Raw genomic sequence first — 16,433 nt, forward strand, 5'->3', positions numbered from 1 at the left:
AAATAATAATAGAAAAAGAAGATAACTGTCGTATCATACCTAAAAAAGCTATTTATAATTTATAATTATATATTTTATATTTAGTTATATTGTATTTCTATTCTTATATTATATTTAATATTATTCAATATTATCATGTTATATTTAATATTACCGTCACACAATTATAATTTTATCTATAAAATTATAATTATGTGACTTTACAAGCTATAAAAATATATAATGCGAAGTATAAAAAATAATTAGAATAAATGAATTTGTGAAATAATTATATTTTATATTTATAAACGCGCGTATATTTATTGAATAAACTTTTTCTCTGTTATAAAATATATATAAATTTAATGTGTATAGTTATAAAGTTTTAGTGCAATTTTGCTGTATATAAAGCCGCGTATTTTACGCCACAAGTGCTTTTTACTACGAGCTTTTTCATACACGAATGTGTCTTCCGGTCGCGGCATAAATGTCTGGTTGCGAGTTGCGTCATCGGATTGCATTTCTCGTTTATGAAACGCGCGATGGATGTAAATGGCACAAATGTACAAAAGGGATATATTACTGTCCTAGCGGCTATTCTGCGCTTCGCGGATATTTCACATATTCCCGTTTTAGCGTTATAACATTGAGCATAATGCGAGGAGGATCTCATTTATTTATATCCAATGCATCGTATTATCGCACGTGAAATGTCAAATTTTCAAATTCTAAATTTAATAAAACAGACTTTCGTAAAGAAGGAAAAAAATTCTAACTTTTTAAGTAAAATATTGTTTAAAAAAAAGAAAGTAGTGATTCACAACTTGCTTACGTTTCTGTTTTTATTTTACGTAGAATTCCAAATGATCATTATCCTCTGCGGCCGCGCAAAGATGAGAATTTTCTTGTTAGAATGCAACGCGATACGGTGTTCGTTGTAGTCTTTTCGGCACGGATTCCATAAATTTTAACGCGACACCAACGATATCGTTAGAGTTTAAGAATCACGGATCTCCCTTCGGATAGAAAGTCCCGCGGTATCTTCTTGCGCGGAATTTATCGCCGAACTTCCTGTGCTTGAACTTTATACGCGGAGCAAGCAGAAACTTGTCAGTCGACACCGCCAAGAGAAATGAAATTAGCAAGGATAAACAAAGGATCAACGACGCAAAACAAATCTTTCCCTGGCGTTCTCTTCATACTCTTTTCAGAATTGTTTGTTGGCTCTTTTATCATTCCCGCCTTTTATCTCCGTTATATTTCGATATTTCTCATCTATTTTGTTATATGATCTATTTTAATCACACCTATTTTTAATAAGAGAATTTCTCATCTATATGATTTTATAAATCTGGAAGACAACGCAACAGAGATTGATTAATTATGCTTAAAGAATGTTATTAATGCTCTGTGGAACTCAGGTATCTCGAATTAAAAATTTGCGAATAAAAGATGTGGAATCAAAGAATCTGATTTTATAGGATATTCAAGAATCTGTCGAATTGAAGATTCGAATCTCCAAGAATCTGTGATAACATATAATTTTAATATTACAAATAAAATAATCTTAATATCTAGTTTTTTAATAATATGTATGGAAGTATATATTATTTTTATACTTGAAAAAAAAACTACTTACAAGCAAATGCTAATAACGGAATATGACCGACAATTAATATTCACGACAGACTATCGTGAAGCGGCTTTCGGAAGCTTCGAGTCCGCGCAATGTAATAATTATCACGAAACTTGGCTTGTGCACCGACAACGTCGGTGACTCGAAATTTCGTTGGAAGTTGTAAAATGAATATTAAAGACACCGTATACTTCTCTGATTTATGTCATTAATTTTGAAATTCTTTAGAGCGCGAAACTTTAGTCGCGGACGAGCGAATTGCAAATTTGGCGAATTTGCAAATTATCATCTTTGCAGGACGGGTGCGAACGGCAAAACCGATTTAATTTTATTATTAAAATGGCCAATGAAACGACTATTACGCCTCTTCTCGCGGAATGTTAAGAAATTCCTTTATTGCAGAAGTGATTAAAGTAACTGTAGTAGGTCGGAATCTTTGATGCGAACTTTTCGAGCGAATATACTGCTAGTATCCCTTTTAATTATCACTTCTTAACCGCATTCTCGTTATGCGAACGGCTGCTTTACGAGCGACTCTAATGGGATATACTTCGTTTTTAATGATGATTACGGTCAAATTACGCGAAATCGATGAGGATTAACGAATTCTTAAAGAATTCGGAGAAAGAAGAAGTCGAAATTGAAATATAATTAAATTAAGAGAATTTTCAAAAATTTTAAAAACGTTATTTTAAAAGAAGATGTTTGTAAATAATGTTTGTATTATCTGGCTTGTTTTCGAAAAAAACTTTGTACATAAGTGATCAATGATAGGTAGGTTCAAGAGAGTAAATTTGAGAGAGAACAAATGACAACTTTGTAATCATTCAAAGATATTCTTACGTAAAATGCGAGCAGCAAACTTAAACTCATGACGTCGGAATATTTGCAATTCAAAACATGTAAATGCGTAAATTACAGCGCTCTAGTAAGTGGTCGCTCTTGTATTCGGGATTAAGTATTTCACGACACATCCGGTACATATCCTTGTGACGTCGCAAACAGCTCCGACAAACTTCATTTCTAGGATAATCCAATTTGATAAAGAAATTTGATCAAAATTGAAATTTTTATCAAAATAAAATGTGTGTATTTGTTAAGTTTTCACTGATACATCTTTTATTTTGTTCTCTTCAACAAGATGTACATTTCTATTCTCTTAATTTGAGTTAATTCGTGAAAGTATGCGCGAATATTATATATTTTTTATACCATTATTTAAATAGAAAGATGGAAAACTTATACCAATAAGTTTGCTATCTTTTCAAATAATATTTTTTTCGAGTTTGCTATATTTTTACTACAAAAGTTAAAAAGTTGCTACACGTAAAATGATATCTAGAATTTGCAAAACGCACTATTTTATCAACTTATTGTTAAGCTAACTAGAGATTACAGGCGTCATTATATCAGGCTTTTGTCGAGACTAAATGAAGTCTTGACGTTTCCCTAATGACAATCGCGCTATAGTATTCTCGTTACTCCGATGTGGGACATCAAAAGCCAGCTGCTCATCGCAAATTCAACCTCCCGCCCCCGGCTCCATTGGCTTTGTGTACGCGCCGCACCACGATTCATCTGAAACGCGAATAAAGCTCGTTTCCGTCTACATAGTTCTTTACGACAAAGTCGATTAATTATTAAACGCGCACGATGACCTCCTTTCCCGGGAAGCTTAAGGGATACAATATCGTCGTCATGTCTGGAGGGAACAAATCCCACAATCAAACATTGCGTGTATCATTGTATTTATCCATAAAAGATATTTCACATACGTCGTTTTCTATAAAAACGAAAGAGCCGCTCAAATAGAACTCACAAAATTATTAAGCAATTTAGGAATAATTTTATATTTTTTCACGCTATCGAAAAATTTTTATATTTATTAAAGAGAAGAGGAGAAAGGGATGGATCTAGTTCCTTTATTTCTTGCATAAAATGTCTTACCATGTATCTTATCATGATTGTAAATATTTAAATAATGATATCATATATGATTTTACGGGATTACAAGGAATGCGACGCTAAATAAATCCTTTCAATCGTAATGGTATGACGGAAAATCGTGCGAGAAAAGTAGACGAAAGAATTCTTAAGGACGCACCCTTTAAGGATCCTACCGATGCGCGGATATTATGCATACGGGACGCATATGAACTTTCCGAAATTCGAATATCTTAGAGATGGAATGGCTCCCGTGTGTGTCATGTTTCTTTCCTATGTTCTATTCTTGGAATGTGCCGCAGGATACGTTTGCACGAAATATCCGTTAGCTGTTAGAAGAGACCGTACGTGTCAGAGATTCGCATGGATCCAGATGGACTGTGGATCCATATATTGATTTTTATATACAATTATGTATTACAATCTCTTTTTATGATAAATTAATTAATTTGGAGATATTAATTAATTACTACATTATATTTAGAGATTATTGAATTTTTTATTTAATTTTATTAATATGTAATGAAATGCCTAAAAAAAAGGAAAGGGAGAGAGAGAGAGAGAGATGTTTAGCTTGATTTCGTTAATTAAATACAGTATTTTTCATTCACGAAACATTTAATATCGTCAAATATTTTCTAATATCGTGAAAAAAGTCGATTCCATTTTTAAAAATAATAATCGAACGTTGTCTTATTAAACGGTAAATTTAATTGTGCAAGATTTTCCTCTGAGAGTGCACGTTATCTTCTCTATCAGAATTAGTGGTCCTCAAAATCTTTCTATCAGGATCGGATAAAAGGAAACAAAGGATATAGAAAGGAAAAGAAAGACATATATTCACAATTTAATCACATTCGCGAATTAATTATTTTATCAATAAATCTGTGAACTTGTGAGACTCTCAATGACGTTCTTGATATAGAATACATGTACCGCGATTCTCCTATAATTCTTCATTTTAACCATTGGAAAAACTTTCTCGGAAACCACTGCTCTCGATGTGGGATCAATCGAGACTGCGCCAAAGGAAATCGGGGGGATTTCGGAATCGATATGCGATATCACGTTTCGTTGTGTTATCGGAATGCCACAGGACCATCTGGATTCAACCCCATTCTCTCTTTCTCTCTTATTCTCTTTCGATTTCTCTTGTAACTACCGCGTGACATAAAATACTGAGCATTTTCAGTGCGAGCAATTTCGCTGGCCCATCAATAAAATCGAAACTGTCGGATGTCGTTGAAGTAACCGCACCACTATTTAATACACTGTAAACTCGTCAGAGAAACGCGAGTGAAATCGGATAATCCTGAAGACGAATTAATCTGAACCACAAATCGAGTATCATTAATTATTATATACATAAAATTAGATTCCAATCTTACAAATAATTGAAGAAGGTTCCTTTCGATCAACTCGTGAAAAATTATTCGCATTTCTCTAATAAAAACTTGAAATAAAACTTAATTTCTTTAATCTTGTACAATAGCAATATATGAATAACATCTAAATTTTTCTAGATTATTATATTCTTCATTAAATGATTCCATCGTGCACAAAATTTTGTAATCGATAAAATTGTAATAATAATAAATTGTAATAATTTGTAACAATTATATTTAATGTGCGTACAATGACAAAAAAACGCGAGGTAAACGTTAAAAGGGTATAATATGTATTCTCAGGTGCTCGATCTTCCTGCTGATAGATTAAACTCGACGTGCCTGTGGGTCAACATAGCCAATATAATCTCCTTTCGACTATAATAACTCGATGACGTTCATAATAAAACGAAGTCTGTCGGATCATCACGTGAATAGTGCATTGGCAGCTTGACGAGAGTATAATGGCACCTCCGTCGCAGAGCTGACATTCTGACGAAAGCAGTTTTCTTTTTTTTCAAATTTCATTTACAACGATATAAAGCTATCTTTATCTCTCGGTTTATCATTACAATGCGCATGTGTAGCGCGCTGATAAAATTGACATTTCACGAGAATTTTATTGAAAATAGACACTTTTAGCAAATATAATAGATAACATATGTGAGCGTACACGATTGAAATTAACTTTAAACTATTCATGATTATGAGAATGAATATCTATATGTCTTTAAATATGTTTGAATGTATTTAAATATTTTATTTAAACAATTCCACTTTTATCGCAAATAAAATAACCTCGTTTGAAACTCGTATTTTTGGAGTAAAAATTGCAAGTTCGCTAATACTATAAGCAGATTTGAAGAAATCCATGCGTACATGATATAAAATGATTAAATTATGATGAAAAATACTTTACTGTTTTTTGTAAAAGTTTTAAAATATGTTATATTAAATTTTCTGTTGTTTATTCAAATCAAATTTATACTACCATATAATTTTATCACTTTGCATATACAGGGTGACCCATTTTAACTTAGGCAGCCAAATAACTCGAAAAATAAGCAAGATAGAGAAAAATGTTTTAGACAAAAGTTGTATGGTTTCGAGGGGGCCATAAGATGGTATCATTGGTTTGACCTTGAAGAGTCATTTGAAGGTCACGTGAAGGTCACTTCAATTTTTTTAAATGGAATACCCTATATATTTTTGTACATTCTTGTAGCTTATTTCGAGAGCTTTCCAAAACACTATAATTAAGTACCTTTCCGTTAAGTACTTTTTGAGTTATGATGCTTGAAATAATTTCTTAATTTTACATAAACCGTAAAATATCTTGTATAATATTCATTTTTCGATTATCTTACCTTAATACTTTTATGTACAAAATAATGAGAGGAATCAATTGGTGTAAAGAAAACACATAGTTGTTTTTAAGAAAAAATATGGAATTGTTAATTGCAAATTACATATTTTTTCTTCGAAACAACTATGTGTTTTCTTTACACCAATTGATTCCTCCCATTATTTTGTACATAAAACTATTAAGGTAAGGTAATCGAAAAATGAATATTTTACAAGATATTTTACGGTTTATGTAAAATTAAGAAATTATTTCAAGCCTCATAACTCAAAAAGTACTTAACGAAAATGTACTTAATTATAGTGTTTTGGAAAGCTCTCGAGATGAGCTACAAGAATGTACAAAAATATATAGGATGTTCCATTTAAAAAAATTGAAGTGACCTTCACGTGACCTTCAAATGACTCTTCAAGGTCAAACCAATGATACCATCTTATGGCCCCCTCGAAACCATACAACTTTTGTCTAAAACATTTTTCTCTATCTTGCTTATTTTTCGAGTTATTTGGCTGCCTAAGTTAAAATGGGTCACCCTGTATATTATTATACATAATACATCTTTGCAGGTCTTTTTAATATTGGCGAATTATAAGTTTCAAAAACCATTCTTAAGAAACTTAAAAGCTTAAATGATAAATTAAATTCAAAATTTTATAATTTTTCAAAGTGTGGATAATTTTAAATTATTAATTTTAAATTATTAATTTATAATTTTGTAGGATTTAATCGACATTAATTGGTTTAATTTAGAAAGATAAAAGTAAAAACTTAAAAAATATTATTGAAATATTATCGATATATTATTAACATATTATTGAACATTTCTAAAGAAATATCTTAGTAAAATATTATATAAGCAACTTGTGCATACATGTTTAGTTTATATTATACGAAATAATGATATATAATAAAATTTATAAATAAATATATATATATATATATTTATTTATTTATTTGACTTTTTATCTATTTGATGCTTTCGAAGGTATTACTTCAATAGTCCTAATATATTCCGTTCAGTGGAAATAAAACAACGGGAAGTAGATTGATGGCGGGAGTGATCATGACCGATAGCACAGGAACGAAGGAGATCTTTGAGGAAATTTCACGTTTAACCGAGTCGCCAAAGCAAAGTAAAAGAAGCGTATCAAAAAAGTTTATCAGCCGTGACGATGAATGGAGTCGAAAGTCGGGGGACAACGATAAATCAACGAAACGTTTCTAGTAATTGTTGTGGATCGTCGCACAAAAGAAGGAAAACCGAGGAAACATCTTTATAAATATTTTATCTCTTCGCAATTACTCACGTAATACTCTGAAGATTCGATTACACGAAGTAGTTAATTGAAAAATTGCATTTTATATCGAAATCGAAAGTTAAATTCTCTTTATGGAACGGATAAATATAAAGACAAACAAATATCATTAAATCATTCTGAATTTAATCTCCACGAAATTATCCAAAAGCTATCAAGAAGAAGTTTATATTTTAGGTGCGTCTCTCACCATAGCAGTCGCTATAAAGCAATTGCCATAAAATTCTCGTATAAGAAACTACCACATTCGCTCTTTTCAACGAGGAGGTCGTATCAAGGTTACTGGTACACAGTCGTAAGGAAAAATCGTTATGCCAGACCCTCGTCGAACAGCAGTGCAACAACGCCGTGCTTCCAACCATTAGTCGCAATTTATATATATATAACACGAAATGTATATGAAATAATACAGTTATTCGCATGAAATTTGTGTTCGCGATAATAAAATCGAAATAGAAGCGCTCGAAAAATAATGCCAATTTTACAAGAATTACTTGAAAAATAGCTCAGAATTTCTATTCTCGATGTTTGTAGATTAAAGTATACATAGTATTTTCGCGTTGTTTAAATTAGCGGCCGTTATTTTTGCGTTATCGATCGTATCGCGTTCCTTTTCCACGTTAGAGTCAAAACGCTAACATTATTCTTGCATTATCGCTCGCGACAGGGAACTATGATATTATTCAGGACGATAAACAAGAATATTTAAAAGTGCTTTCAAGCTTAAAATCTTCGAGCAAAAGCCGGTCTTTTGCACGATAATTTTAATTTACGCGTAATTTTATGCGTCGGTCGAACTTGCAAATTATGCGAAAATTCGTCATTGCGTTACGATAAAATACGCGAAAGAGACAAGAGGGCAGGTAGCGTGAAAAGGCACTCTTATAATTCAATTAACAATAGAGTGATATATCGCGCGACAAGTTCGTAATTGGCCTGTATTAAATTTTATCGACATTCCATGCTTTCGAATTTGCTATTGCAATTTCGCCGTGGTACTTTGGAAACCATACTCATAATAATGAAACTTGTTAAAAGTAGTATCATTATACCAAAAATATGAATGCAGTTGAACGTAATTAGCGAAATTAAATATAATTACGTATACGCATAATATAATATATGTATATAAGGCTGTCCCGTAATTGTGGTGATACAATTGGGAAAAATAAGAGAATCGGCAATAAAATTTTTTCATATCAGGCCTCGTCCAATTTGTTGCGATATTTTTTTTTTAATTGGAATATAACTAATGATTCGAATAAAGGTACGTATTAACTACTCCACCTTGCTTGGAAGTTTCGCGCAACCGCGTATACCGTGCTAATGTTTTCCCGACGAAAGATGCAGGTGCAATCATTTCTCGGCGCGCATCCGCAAACGTCGTCGTGGTAAATGCATTAGACGTCGTTCTCCCACGCGAAAAGCGGCATTTGCATCGAGAATTGCATCGGAACCGCCGCTCCGCGTATGGGAAGACATTCGTCATCGCCATACGCGAAACGAAGAGGCCCCATGCGCGCGATAACAAGATGGCAAATGTGATGCATGCGTTCTAAAGCCAGCGCAGGTTCGTAAATCCAACACGCATCTTCGCTTCGCGAAAGCGACGTGAATAATTTTTCAAAAATTCGACGGCGTCAATTGCGAGACAAGGAATATTCATTCTAAATTTTTCCGTGGACATCTTGATCTGGAACGAATCTGGAACGAATCTGGAACGAAGTGTCGCGCGCGATATTATCAGCAAAACTGAGATATTATCAAGAAAATCGCGAAATTTCTAGGCAACAAAACAGACCGATGTAGGACGCGTTCCACTTTCGCCAATAAAAGTCGCTCTCTTATCACTAGAAGCAGAAGCGATGTTTGAAATAAACTTTATGTAGACAGGTGTAAGAAGGGAATGTTTTTTATCTATTTTTTATTCGTATCTTTTTGAGATAAAGCTGCCAGTGTGATTGATGTAAAAACAAAGTAGATTGCAAGTAAAAGAATAATTAAAAGTTTAATTTAATTTAAAGTTAAGATAACTACTATTTTGAGAACTTTAATATTACATTAATTATATGTCTACATGTTTCTAACGAATTTCTTTCTTATATTTTATATAAATAAGATTCCATGTTTCGAGGATATATTTTTTTATTCGGAATTTTTTTATTTTCCGAAATATGTAATGGATTCAATTTTTTTTAGGTAAAGAGAAAAATTATGATATTATTTTTATTTCCCTTCTCTAATATCTTTCGAAAATATGCAATAATCGAGCTTTTTTATGTGAAAGATGCTCTATTGTTATTGTTTATAAAAAAATCTTCGAAAAATAAAATCTTATTTTTATGAAAAGATATAAGTTGACATATTTGAAATTGTTTGCTCGAGAAAACAAAAGGTTTCCCGCGTCCGAGCTGTTTCATTGCTTTCGCGAGTAAGAAATGTGAGTTCTCGCGAGAGAGGATCAATTCAAGGCGCAAAAGGGTTCTTGCTTTCTCAGGTCGCATTTCCCGGATTACAGTCGCCGTTCGAGATTCATTTTATTTCCCGTCTCGTTCGCGTTCGCGTTCCGGCCATCAACTCGCTTCTCGAACGAAAATCTCCTTTGGATAGGTAATCCGCTTTGTTGACCAGCAAGAGGCGAATTTTTGGTCCGCGAGAGGTCAACGGAAAGCCATAAGTTTGTAAACGCAACGCTTTTTGCGATAAGCTTCATTTATGATTCCACGATATCGCGCATTTCCGTTCTCTCGAAAAGGAAAGAGATATTCTTACCCAAGTATTACCACGAATAGACGGATTCGACGTTGTAACTATGTTCATAGATCGACAGCTAGGAACTTGTATAATGATTTATCAAACCTCACAACTCTTAACTAGTTCTGTAGGAGAATTTTCCTGATAAATGAGAAGGAGCGCACACAAGCATTAAAGCGATCTATCCAAAGTATAAAGTAACGGGAGAATTTATTCGAAGCAACACGCGAGATGCGCTGCAAAAATAGCGGAACGAGTTCTCAAAGTTCCTGCAACTATCGAACTTGTATAACTTGAATGCTCTTTTGTGTAACTTTGACGAATGCTGTTCGTGTGTAACACGAATGCTTCCCTCCGTGCCCATCGTTCCTTTCATCGAAAAATCACGCGCATGTCACGCCAGGTCGCGTTTGTTATCCGCGTTCGATGGCCGAGAGAGCATCGAGAGCGAAAAACTGAAAAGTGCGGAGCGGATTTGACATCGTCGTTTGCGCCGCTGATGAAAACTCGCGAGAGTGATTTCCTTTTATTTTTTTCCGCGCGAGCAGCGAGAAAATATTTCTGTGACTTTCGCGTTGCGCGACAAGCGAGATTTGCATCAACCTAGTATTCCTAGAAAAGTCAAATTTTATAAACGGTATAAATAATTTACTACTCCAATCTCAAATTTATTGTTTCTATTAATAAGCCGAAAGTTGCGAGTAAAGAAGAGATTTTTATTTAATTTTATACTAAATATATATGTAGTGATTTTGATTGAGAGATTTTTCGAATTATCCGCTCTTGATATGTTGAATTTATTTAACATGACATTGATTACTTAAAAAAAATGGTTCAAATGAGTTTGCTTGCTGTGCGAGAATAAAATATGTTAATTAATTCTACAAGGCAATGTTCAAATGATTAATATTTGAAAAATAATTCTCGTGCATAATAAATTTTTGTACTAACATATATTTTTTACAAAAAAATATTGTAAAATTTTTCAAGAAATGTTTGTTTTATATATCTTGTATTAAATAAAAATTTTAATATTATATTTTATATTAGTTTGATTTTTAATATTTACTTATTTAATGATATTTTTTTATATGAATTATCTAAAAAAAGGATATGAATTTTAAATGCATGATATGTGTGTCGAAATATTTTATGTATATCTATGTAAAATTTTTAATTTTTTTCAAAGAATTTAAAAGTATTTTTAAATAAGACTTAGAATATTTCATATGCATTGTGTTACACATATGAAATATAAAATGAATAACAATATAAAATAAATCATGCATTCCGAAGATATATAAGCGAATAATTTTATAAATGACGGATTAATAAAATTATAAATTGCTTACCTTATGATTATTCCGTCGTCATTCAATGTGAGTCTCTCCGAGTTTCCTTCTCCTTTGTTCATCTTTTGCAGCTCCTTTGATCCCATTCACTTGACACTCACTCGCGAAAAGACGATTAATTACTAATCACAAGAATATGACGATCATACGGCATCTTATTAATATAGCTTGCAATATTACTATACATATTTTATTTTATATGAAAAACGCGAGAATCACGAATATTTCGAGAAATAATTCAACTGATTGAAAATCTTACGTCAAAATGATAAGATCGTAACTACATTGTTGTAACTTACAATACGTATAAATAATATGTATTTAAACAATAATACGATATATGCAAACGCTAAAAATCAAAGTCATGAACGATGGAAAATTATGTAAAATCATCAAGAAATAATATGGTAGTTGAAAGAATCTCGCACCGTAATTTTTTTACTCGAGTATGACTAAGCGAATGACAAAATCGCAATTAAGATTTTATAGCGCGTATGTCTGTATATATATATATATATATGTGTATATATATATATATATATATATATATATATATATGTATATTACATGTGTAAAATAATATGATATGTGCTAAAGAATTAAGTACGTTAGTCAAATTTAAATCACGAGCTCGATCGTGCCACTTATATATTATGTATTGTCAATTAGAAAAAAACAATTGATAAAATAAATAAATAAAATTTATAAATAAAATTTAAATCGAGGAAAAATTTAAAAGGCACGAGTAAAGACTTTTAAATCCATATTTAAAAAGGCCCATTTCAAGAAATAATTGCCGTCCATTATACTATCGGAATTTATCAGAATATAGTCGGCATTTTATATAGCGATATTAATCTCGCACGACGCGTACTTAATTTTATATTGCGATGGGAAAATCACAATTATACGAAGATGAGATCTCTTAGTAAATGCCATGTGATCGATAATTCAAGAGATAGTACGCGAACACTGATATACGCCACGAGATGCTTCTTACTTATTCGAACCTCACCGTGTAAATGATATAATAACAGAATCACCACATGTAAACAGTAGCTCGCCGCCGAATTCCTGAAGTGTGACGTAGCGCTGACGTAGCGCTGACGTAGCGCTTCAATGACACAGTCACCTTATTGTTATTGCGCGGTCCGGGTGAGAAGCAGCGTGAGCCGGTTCATGCGTCGTATTATTTTCGGAAATGATGGATTACTAAAAGATATTATTCGTATTGTAATGAAAAATAGTAAAATGTATATTTTAATGAAAAATAGTAAAATAAAAAGTGTATTTATACATTATTCATTAACAGTAGAGATAACATTGCGCGAATTGTGATTTCAACGCCGGGTAAAGCGTGTAATCATTTTTGATTTCTTTGTCCCTGATGTAAAATAAAATGAACGTAATATTAATATCGGGAATGTTATGTAAAGTACCGTGAGATGGTCGTGTTTTGAAAAGTAATGTGCGCGATCGTAATTAATAGTGTTTTCGCGAGTGAAAGTGAATCTAACCTGACACGGAAGAGAGCAACAAAGGAATAAGAGGAAAAGGAGAGACAATAACGGAGCAATAATAAAGTGAGTAATTTATAATTTTGTTAGTTTATTATATATTATTTGTAAAATTAATTGTTAATTTATTTTCGTGGTAGAGACTCATTTTGCATCATTGTATAATTTAAATAAATTAATTTGATATATTGGAATAATAAATTAATAATAAATTAACACTTAATTATGCCATACATTCGAATCTGATTTCTTGTAATGGTGATGTCAGATTAATGTAGGTACAAAAAAATAAATCTTAGCGAAAAACTTTCAGCGCGTTTCACATCGTTTTTGCTGATTTATTGTACCTTTAAAGTTTTAAATAGGGAAAAATAGAGATAAATAGACAGAAGGAAAAAGAAAAGTTATTATTTCGCGAAAAACAAATTTTAGAAATTTGCTTAAAAAATTTATCATTTCTATTCGAGAAATAATATTATATATTAACGATTACGCTCAGAAAATAATATGCTCAGGAAATTTACGTTGTAGGATATAATCATATTATGTTACACATTATCATGTATTTATATAGTGATAACGATATTGATATCCTTTGTATCACCATTAAACAAAGATTATTATGTCAACATCGAGTAATATCGCTGTCTTTCAGCCGACATTTTCTGGTTGATCAACGATGATATTATACGTACTAATCCCTTCGCACTTTTCTGCCAACGTTATTACATGCTTGATGGAGATTGGCAGAAACTGCAAAAGTCTCTTAAAATTACCTACTTTGGCGAGGTATTTCCGCTGTGCGCACTAACCCCGTTTTAAGATCACTTTCTTGACAGCTCGTGACACTTTTCAACTTTAACGATTTCACGACGACAGTTTCGGAATAAAATCGTATATTTTCATAAATTTGTAATATCTCGTAAATTCGAACGGAAGGGGCAGGAATTTCCCGCTTGTTTCAACCTGCAAAAATCGATCGCTTTTGGAGATAAAAAATATAGCATTTAACTCGTTGAAATATTTTCGCGCGATACGCAATCATATATCCAGTGGATCTGGGACTCGAGCAGCGTTAGGCTGGGTAAAAACGAATGAGAGAATCAGCTGCTAATTACGCGAAATGCGATTACCACGAGATTAGCTCAACTGTGGCGAACCGCCGATACTTTCGTCGCCACTAACGAGCCTTTTTCCCCTTTTTCCCTTTTCTCTCGACTCCACGAATTTTTTCAACCAGAAGCAAAAGAAAGCCGAGAAAAATGTCATCGCATCGCGTGTTTTCCTGGTCCTTCCACCTTCATTAAAAGATTACGTTCGAAAGACGTTCTCATAATTCCAAACAGTTTTATATTTTTATATTTTTAATTTTTTTAATTTTCTTTATTTTTATTTTCTTTTTTCTTTTTGTAAAATTTAACTCATTTTAAATCACGTAATCGAGATCGATATTTTGTTTTTATTATATCTTTTATACATTTTATATATTTATTATTTATATAGCAATGTATTTCAGGATACAAATTTGGAACTTGTGTCTATCTTTTAAAATTATTGTAAGGAAAACATTAGAAGAAACGTGTTCCTAGGAAATGATAATACCTCAGATAATGCCTCATATACAAAAGTTCTTTTCGCACTATTATATATTAGAGATGATACAATGATTAATGAACGTCGCGTGTTATTAATTATTCGTCAGTTGCATGATAAGATGCTATTAGTGATGAAAAGGCAATAATGATGAAAATAAAATGAATCTAATAATGGATTTCATATGACTAATTATCTGTTCGAAAATGCGTTTGAAGCATCTTATTTTTTAGAAACAATTTATGTTTCTTGATGTATGAGTTATTTATAGAAACTAAATATAAATATAATTAGAATAACTAGATGATTTTATTTATTAGTATATTTTAATTTAAAAAATTTCTTATTTTATCTTTATTTTTTATTAAATTTATTTTATTTTCAAATTTATTAACAAATATACTACAGAGAGAAAAATGTGCCTCACACATTGTATATTATAAATAAGTCTTTCTTCAAATTTAATTAATTTAATTAACTACTAATAGAGAATTGGAAATTATTTTATTTCTATCTCATACGAATTTCATTTAACATTTGTGATCTCTAATTGAATCGATTTGCCCTGTTCGATGTGTTTTCATTTAAACTTCATATCTCAATGAAAAAAAATCTATAATTACATTATCATCCATTATTATCCATCTGTTTTTGTAAAACATATTAAAGATGACACACATTCACGATGAAAAGATCAAAGGTAAAAATATTCTGCCGTAACATTCTACGATTAATGATTTTATAATTCGCACATACGCAGAAAGAGGGAGACAAAGAATGAAAACAGATAACATTGATTCTATCAATTCTATCAATTCAAAATTTGATAATTTTAAAGCACAGTATTGCTTTATTGCGCCGATATTCATTATGCATTCCATGAATATATCTCGATATATGGGATAGAGAGTCTTATCTGCAGTATTTGGCAGTCATTCAAAGAATTCTCTTATGCAGTTTTGATAGAAAATGATTTTAACAGCATACTGACAAAATCCTCGACATGTTTTGAAAACTCTAACACTTTTTATCAGGTCATTATCTTGCCTGATGAATTCTAATGTTTATTCTAGGAAAAACTTTTAATAATTCGACGCTAGATGTATCGAGATAGGTGAGAATAAACCAAAATGCGCAAGAAATGCATGAGAAATGAAATTAAAAAATTTAGCGAGCGTGTTCTCGAGATGTTTGTCGCGGAAAGAGAATATAAAGACAGAATATTAAAGCTCAACAGTGAATTATTCCAACGAATTCTTTTATTCGCGATTTGACACAAAGCGCAGTGATTCAAAATTGCAGGAAAAAAGTGTATCTTAAGAAATACGCGAATCGTCACAACGCATTCGAACTTTTCCATAATTCTCTCCCGGGTAAAGCCCCGGCCGAGTGTTTTAATCTCGGCCTCGGTCGGATTATAAGATGCACAATGACAACAGCGGGCGTTACAGGCCCGTACAAGCTACACGTAATCCTGTAACACTCCTGCAACCCACGTAATCCTGTACCGCGTCTCATACCTGCGGTCTCGAGATAAGAAGAAATCAGCATCGATATTGCTCTGGCATCACGTACCTCCGCACTGACAAAAAAA

The 16,433-nt window shown here is 32.0% G+C and overlaps 1 protein-coding gene and 1 long non-coding RNA gene across 5 annotated transcripts in view; one reads left to right on the forward strand and one right to left on the reverse strand.

Moving 5' to 3' along the window:
* Positions 1-11,913, reverse strand: part of Phlpp (PH domain leucine-rich repeat protein phosphatase) — a 90,027-nt gene extending 78,114 nt beyond the window's left edge. The window contains exon 1 of the mRNA XM_083099665.1: positions 11,730-11,913. The gene's annotated coding sequence lies outside the window, so the exon portion shown is untranslated. The remainder of the gene's footprint in view (positions 1-11,729) is intronic.
* A 959-nt stretch (positions 11,914-12,872) lies between these two features.
* Positions 12,873-16,433, forward strand: part of LOC145971733 (uncharacterized) — a 136,532-nt gene continuing 132,971 nt past the window's right edge. For all 4 annotated transcript variants that reach the window (XR_014438958.1, XR_014438962.1, XR_014438961.1 and 1 more), the window contains exon 1: positions 12,873-13,312. This is a non-coding gene — a long non-coding RNA (uncharacterized LOC145971733). The remainder of the gene's footprint in view (positions 13,313-16,433) is intronic.

Source organism: Camponotus vicinus, unplaced genomic scaffold, assembly GCF_025532165.1.
Source record: "Camponotus vicinus isolate PSW18456_S1 unplaced genomic scaffold, iyCamVici1.0 SCAF_5, whole genome shotgun sequence".
In the NCBI taxonomy this organism is placed as follows: Eukaryota; Metazoa; Arthropoda; class Insecta; order Hymenoptera; family Formicidae; genus Camponotus; species Camponotus vicinus.